Source organism: Panthera onca, chromosome A1 (assembly GCF_046562875.1).
Source record: "Panthera onca isolate mPanOnc1 chromosome A1, mPanOnc1 haplotype 2, whole genome shotgun sequence".
Classification (NCBI taxonomy): domain Eukaryota; kingdom Metazoa; phylum Chordata; class Mammalia; order Carnivora; family Felidae; genus Panthera; species Panthera onca.
In genome coordinates this window covers 74900029-74908216 of record NC_138339.1, presented here as the reverse complement: position 1 = coordinate 74908216, position 8188 = coordinate 74900029, and the positions used below count along the sequence as shown (strand labels likewise).

At 35.7% G+C, this 8188-nt stretch overlaps 1 long non-coding RNA gene across 1 annotated transcript; it reads left to right on the top strand.

The window, feature by feature from the left end:
* Window positions 1–6413: 6413 nt before the first annotated feature.
* Window positions 6414–7916, top strand: LOC132681111 (uncharacterized). Its single transcript, XR_013553993.2, has 4 exons — window positions 6414–6536; window positions 6850–7041; window positions 7346–7481; window positions 7836–7916. It is a non-coding gene; the product is annotated as an uncharacterized LOC132681111 (long non-coding RNA).
* Window positions 7917–8188: the final 272 nt, after the last annotated feature.

Below are 8188 nucleotides of genomic sequence, written 5' to 3'. Positions count from 1 at the left end.
TCATATTTTTTGAAGACTCTCCATTTTTCGCCTTGATCTCTTGAGATACAGTTGTTTATTTAGTTGTGGCATGGTGGGAGCAGGACGAAACAGTAGATTGGGAAATCAAGAGAACTGCGGCAGAGCCAATACAAGCAGATTTAGGTATACTAATTAGTGGTTTTCAAGAATGTTACACATAGATGTATTTTCCTAGGAAAGCTTCAGCTAAAAACCAAACCAAACATAGATAGCTGAGTTGGCAAAGAGAGACTTTGCAGACTGCCGACTCAGTGTTACATTACTTCACAGTTGTTCACTATGAACTTAAGGGCAAACAGGACTCCTTCAGTTTCTGCTTATGAAGACAAAGGGAAAACCGTCTGTTTTAAGTAGGATGTGGCTTATAGAAGCATCTTATTAAAATGACATTCTCCCTGTGGGCATATGTATTAAGAACCAGTTCACCCAGCCTAAAATCAATTACTTCTGCCTATGGCAAAGAAAGTCTGAGTTAAACATAATTCTCAGAGGTAGTTAGCATTCCATTGAAGGTTATTGCTTCCATCCAAGAGAGGAGTTACCCAATTTAATCAATTCTCTGAGTGTTAAACCTCATATAGTAAACAACTTAAATTATAAACAGTGCATTATTAAGTATAACAATTAAGACACGCTGTGCTTTAACTAGATAATTCACAGAGTAATCAATGGTTAGTCAGAGAGTTCTGGTGGTTTAATACTTATTTGAACTTTTATTCAGAAGTGAACAGAAAACACCTTTGCATATTAACTTGTTTCCATGACTTAGACTTGCCCTCCTCTTAGATGTTTTGCACTTTGCAGTCAGTGTTTTCTTCCCAAAGGAAAAGATTAGGCTGCTCTTCTGCTTAAAATATTCACGTTGTTCTTCTGAGCTCTTTTGGTAGAATTCAAACACATTTACATGGCTTAGTGGGTGCTTCATGATCGCCCTATTGCTTCTCTAGCCTCATTTCTCTCTGTACCTCTCTCAATCTCCTCTCCCTTTCTTCGACTTGAATTCTACACTCTGGTCATTCTGGATATCTTTTTATGTCTTCAAACATGATGTAATCTCTCACTTCTGGACATTAACATAGGCTGTTGCATCTTCAGAGACTTTCTTCTGCTTTTTGCCTGACTTATTTCATCATTTAGGTTTCAACATAGATACCAATTCCACTGGACATCTTTCCCTGATTGGCCAAGAATGGATTGGTATTCTTTCTGCATAGTCCCATAATACTCTGTTTTACACCAATCATAGGTCTCTCCATGTTGACCTTGCTGTTTTATTTAATCATATGCCTATTTTTTTTCACACTATTTTATTTCTGCTAGGTATTAAGCAGGCAGTAGTTGCTCAAAAAAATATTTATTGAATGATTGCATGATACACTCTTAGTTAATGTAAAGGTGTTTCCTAGTCTCTTAGTTAATATGGAAATGATTCTCAGCACACCCCAGAAATTTGATCCACTTCCATTAGAAGCAATGGCTTACTTTGTAGTGGTTTTAATGGCAAATGGGAGGCATAGGAAGTTCTTCATTATACGAGGTGCATGTGTATGGGGTGTATTTAGTTTGGAAAGTTCCCAGGTAACTCTGATATGTTCCTTTGCAGCAATTTAGCTTCTGAACTAGATTCAGTCTTTTAAGCACAGACATTTGAGCTTTTCCTAAGTCACCTACATTTTATTTATTTTTATTTTATTTATTTTTGAGAGAGAGAGAAAGAGAGAGAGACAGAGATACAGGACAGAGGATACCAAGCAGGGGCTCTGACAGCAGCAAGCTGGATGTGGGGCTTGAACTCATGAACTGTGAAATCATGATCTAAGCTGAAGTTGGATGCTCAACTAACTGAGTCACCCAGACACCCCTATCTATATCAGCTACATTTTAAATACAACTTGAAAGTCTTTATACATAAACTTTTGGGAGGGGAGGGGAAAAAGAAGACCTTATCATTTGGATGTTACAAAAAAAGAAAATGGCTAACCAATTAATGTGCCTCCATTTTCCCGGAGTCTGGTTTTAATAGTTTCATTCCTCATTTGGGAATTCTTTTACTTTCCATTAACGTGAGATCTAAGGGTACTATTGTTAATGGCTCCTTCAAGAACATGACTTAGCTGTACTAGACCCCTCTTCTTAAGGGCTAAATGGAGGTGCTTGTTAGGTTCTAGTGTTTACCCAGATAGCATGAATTTTAAACTACAGCCAGAAATCTTACTGATAAGCAGCTACAGTGTCTTTTTTCTAGTTAGAGTTCATTAAAATATTTGGGCCATGTATTCATACTAGAAAATGAAATAACTTATGGATATTAGAAAGGAAGATGTTTAGAAATAAAAAAAGACCACATAATGGCTTTTGGAATCATCAGCCTTTAAAAAAAATTTTTTTTTAACGTTTATTCATTTTTGATAGACGGAGACAGAGTGTGAGTGGGGGAGGGACAGAGAGAGAGGGAGACAGCATCCAAAGCAGGCTCCAGGCTCTGAGCTGTTGGCACAGAGCCCGATGCAGGGCTTGAACCCACAAACTGTGACATCATGACCTGAGCCATCCAGCCTCCCCTAGAATCATCAGCTTTTATGGATAGATTAGTAGGTGGCTTCAGAAACTTCAAAATTCTCTTATATCAGTAAGGAATTGGTAGCTACTGCTTTAATCCTAGACAGGATTTACTGAAGTATTGGGAATGTATAAGGGGAAAATGGTCTTAATGAGCTATTTTTAAAGTTTTTACACCCTATATCTTAGAGAAAGAATGCTTTTATAGAGAACTTACTATTTGTGAAAAATCATTGAGGTAGATGATGGATTAGTTGATCAATGGTATGGAGATAGGAGGCTCACCTCTCAGGAAAGCAAATTTGACTCCTGTATCACACAGCATAAATTCGTTGATGACTTATGTGTAAGAAGTGTTTTACAGAGCTAGAGCAAAATATAGATAAATTGTATAAGTATTGACATTAGTAAGTCATTTAAAAACATAACACCAAAAGCCAAAGTCATCATAAATCTCTCTAGTAAAATTTATCACAAAAAGTTAAAAAAAAATATTTAGTTTTCTCTCATATGTCACATATATATATTTGAGGAAATATTTGAAAAATATATAATTAATAAATATTATAAATATATACTTAGCAAAGTTCTTAATTTATAATGAAATGTCACAGAGGACATAAAAATGAAAAAATGAAAATTTTTATGTTAAAGGGCTAAATAAACACTTCATTCATGCAGAAGAATAACCAGTAACAGCAAAACTGAAAATATTGAAAATCACTAGCAACGTAAGAAGATACCTTATAAAAATGATATTTAATTTGCATCCTTTTGGACAAAGAACAAAAATCTTGGTAATACTGTACTTTATCAGTGGTATAGGCAGAAATATACTCTAATAAAAGCTTGTGGCTTGTATTTAAGAATATAGATATTCTTAAAAATATTCAATTCTATTGGCATTGAAAGTTTGCATCCAGCATTTATTATTGTAAAAATACAAGTGAATTGGGGTGCCTGGGCGGCTCAGTCAATTGAGTGTCCGACTTCAGCTCAGGTCATGATCTCGCAGTTGACAAGTTCAAGCCCCACATCAGACTCTGTGTTGGTAGCTCAGAGCCTGGAACCTGCTTCAGATTCTGTCTCCCTCTCTCTCTCTGCCCTTCCCCCACTCGCACTTTGTCTCTCTCTCTCAAAAATAAACATTAAAAAATTTATAAAAATATAAGTGAATTAATGCTAAAGATGCATGTACAGAGATGTTATTGTAAATACAAAATGTTATGTTACATGGGAGCACATTAGTCTATTTTATTCTGTTTTTTGTTCTTTTAGGTGTTTATTTTTGAGAGAGAGAGAGAGAGACAGAGAGAAAGAGAGAGAGACAGAGAAGAAGTGGGGAAGGGGCAGAGAAAGAGGGAGACACAGAATCTGAAGCAGGCTCCAGGCTTCGAGCTGTCAGCACAGAGCCCAACGTGGGGCTTGAACTCAAGAGCTGTGAGATCATGACCTGAGCCCAAGTCAGACGCTTAACTGACTAAGCCACCCAGGCGCCCCTATTTTATTCCGTTTTATGAAAATTATCTAGAATAGTGTCTGGCACATGGTAGGTACTCAATAAATATTTATTTTTGTTATACTTGTTTGTAATGATTATAAAAAGCAATGTAAATGTATAAAAATATAGAAATGGTTATATAAATTAGGATACATTCAATAAATACACTTTTATGCAGTTATTTAAAAGAAAGACATGAAAAGAAATGTGTTCTGCAAAGACTTTCATTATGCATTAAATATATATACATATATAATTTAAAAAGCAGGTAACTTAACATGATGCTTAGTATGGTCTCATGTTTGCAAATATTTGAAAACAGTGTACACTAAAAGGTTAACCGTGGTGAGATATCATGTAATATTATTTATTTTTTCTAATGTCACATTGTTATGTATTACTTGCCAAATAAAATAATAAAATGAATTAGTCAAAAGTTCATGTTAATAATTCTCCACAGCTTATGGAAACACATTTCATACTCATTAATATGGCTGAAGGTTTCTGTGATCTTACTCCCATTGTCCTTTGCATTTTAATCAACTACTTTCTCTTTATGTACCCTTTGTTCCAGGCAATCTGAGCCCCTAACCCATCCACAAAGGTGACTTCATTCTATTATGTCCATTTTAATGTGGCTTAAAATATTCTCTTTTTTCTGAAAAGCCATTAACTTTTATTTCTGTTGAAATTCTTTTATTTCTCCAAGATGTATCTTAATAAAATCTTTTATTTAAAAAAAAAATATATATATACATACATATATATATATATATATATATATACTTTTTTTTATTTTTGAGAGACATAGAGAGAGAGACAGAGACAGAGTGTAAGTGAGGGAGGGGAAGAGATAGAGGGAGACAGAATTCGAAGCAGGCTCCAGGCTCTGAGCTGTCAGCACAGAGCCCCATGGGGGGCTCGCACCCACGAATGGTGAAATTATGACCTGAGCCAAAGTTGGACACTTAACCGACTGAGCCACCCAGGCACCCAACAAAATAGAAATTTTAATTTAAATATTTTTTCACTCCTCCAATCATTTTGTATCTCTCTTATGCCATTTAGCACTTTATATATTATATTTGTGTTTTCAAAGCATGTAATTTTCATTCATAAAATACATTTTTAGATGATATGGACTAATGTCTTTTTTATAATTTTATACTGTATAATGCCTAGCAAAACATCTTGAATAGATGATTTTTTTGAATTACTGAGAAGATGTCAGAAAAAGCTGAAATACAGTCATATGCTTATAGAAGGAAAAAGTGGAAAAGATCATGTTTACAAGGTAGCTTAACATTCTAAAGGGAAATTTCAAAATATTTGGCAAGTTTTTATTTCACCAGCCACATAACAGTTTATGTATATATTCTCAAATGTAACAAATTCAAGTACTGAGCATTGGAATGAGGGATATTTTTAAACCAATGCTTTATTCATTCTTGGTCATTGTTTTGTTTCATTTTGCAGCAATTAATATATGTCAGTGCTCTTATCAGATCACAAATGCAGGAATAAGAGCAAATGTAATTTTGAAGCTCTCCTGCATGAGAGATTTGGAACTGATATATGCCTGAAGAGTTTTTGTGATTTTTTCTAACTTCCAAATATCTGAAATCTTTTTGAGCTGATCCATTTGAGAATTTAAGACCAGAAAGTTTAGATAAACATCTTAGGAATTATGACTATGTTTCCTCAAATGTGGCAGGTGTGCAGCACTTTATTTTGGCTTTCACACAGAATCTTAATCCATGCAGGAAGTATGCCACTTTATCTGTCTCAGTCATTAGTTCTACTGACACCACTAAGTTGGGAGATCCAAATGCAATCACGAACAGCACACACCTGTTTAATACTTAACAGCTCTTGTCATGGTGGTCATTTAAAAGGAAGGTGGCTCCAGATGTATCCTTATTTCCTGGGCAAGTCATTGTAGGGTTGGTACATTTCCCCACCGAGACACTCGTTTGACTTTGCTCCTGTGCCCACCGTGTCCTTTGACTTCTCCATTAGCCAGCAGTCATTCAGCTGTGAGCTCCCTGTTGCCTCAGCTGGAACCTCAAAGCTCTCTGAACTTACAGTAATCAGATGCTCCAGGACTAGCTGTTTTTATTTCAAGAATGGCCAAGTAGATATGTGTTAGACTTGGGTTTATGAAAGAGTCAAAGCAAAACAGCCTGTTCTACAGTGAAACACAGGGAGGTCTCACGATGAGTTGCCCCAATTCTCTGAGCTCGGGATAAACAGGGCTGATTCATTGTGAAAGCATCTTTGCTCAGATCTCATTACAGTGCTTAAGAGGTTGCCCCAACTGTCCTCAGGTATGAACCAGAGAATATACTACAGTCCAGGGAAAGGGTTGATCACAGCTGTCCTACTGAGAGCAGGCCTTTTTCTTTATTATCAACAGCAACAACAATAACAGCAACTGTCACCACCACAAAAGAAGGTATTTTCTGTTTTTTACTTATACCCACAATGCATGTCTAGTCAGATTGCACGTTTGCCTGGAGAACACCACTAAAATGCTCTCAGGCCAGTTTTTGATGTTACTCATATCATTATGCTGTAATGTTGCAGATGTGATCATGGATATTTAAAAAACATAGTTGAATTGTATTGTAATTTGCTTTTCTTCTCTGTTTTCAAAACTCAAGCATTTTAACAGTTCAGAAAAATATTTCAGGGTTTCATTTTTTTTCCAGATTAAGACAACGTATGCCTGTAGCATTATTTAAGAAAATGGTGTTTTTCTCCTTCAGACCCCAATTTCAGCTCATTATCAGAGAGCTGAATTCTAAATCAAAATTGTGGAGGAGAGATGTGCAACCTGAATAAAACATTTCCAGAAGAGCCTGAATAACAGTCTTGAATAAAGGGAACTGAAATATTCTTGAATGATAATTGGAAAAAAATTAAGAATGTGTACTCAGGAACATATGTAATAACAAGAGGTTAGTTATTACTATTCTTTGTGCTATTTAACATTTATGGAGCCCCAAAAGTATTTTTAGTTCTGAATTGAACAGAAGTGGTCTGATAAGTGAGCTCCCATCTAAATTACCCATGTGGAGATTCACCTGTAATCATTCTCTGTGCAGAGAGAGGCAGCATTGATAAACAACTCCTGAATAAGTGGACTGTTAATGCAGCCCTATAGTCTAACTCAGAGCAAAAGAACACAGTTAGTTCAAACATGGCCTTTAAAAACATCATTTGACCCTTTTTTTTTTCTTTTACCTAATTGTTCTGTGACAGGGCATTCAGAAATTAGCAAACACATTTGTCAGATTTATACAAGATTCCTGAGAAACTGGAGAAAGAAGTAAAGATGGATTGAAGAAGACTCAAGATTAGAGTCAATCTCTGATCCCACAGGCTTTATGGTCTACAGGTAAGTAAAGGAATATCTTTTCTTCTATGTCTCATATCAGCGATATAGAGTAAATAGTGATAGCTACTTTTGATAAACTCTCTGATACTTAATTCTGAAAAGCTATGGTTGGAAACTTTCTGATGTAATGAATATTATAGTCCAGAGGAAATTAAAAAATAAGAAAACTTAATCCTATGATAATGAAATGTTAGAGTTAAGAAAGGTAGATATATGAGCCATGATAGACCCTATAAGCATGAATACAGGCTTCTATGTGTAAATTTCTGTGCCTGTTACTTTATACGCGCAAAAGTAAAAAATGGTCCTATCACCTAAGAAGGAACTAAACATCCACCAATAATCTTAATACAGGAGGCCCTTTGAATTCTGAGCTAAGAAGTATGGATTTTACTCTCTAGGCATCGGGGAGCTGTTGTGACTATCTGAACAGGTGAGTGACATGTCCAGAATTACGTTTTATGAAGATTAACCTGATGGCATTTTCAGGATTGATTAGCGTGAAGCCTGTATTGTGACAGAACAGATTGTGGTAATGCAGGTCTGAAATATGGTGGTGGCAATGAGAGTAGAAAGGAAGAAATTGATCTGAGAGATCCATGACAGTGGAACTACAGGACTTGATTATTAAATATGTGACCTGAAGTAGGGAGACGTCAGTGATGACTCCAGACACTTTGAGACTGGATGAGAAATCAAGTATGGAA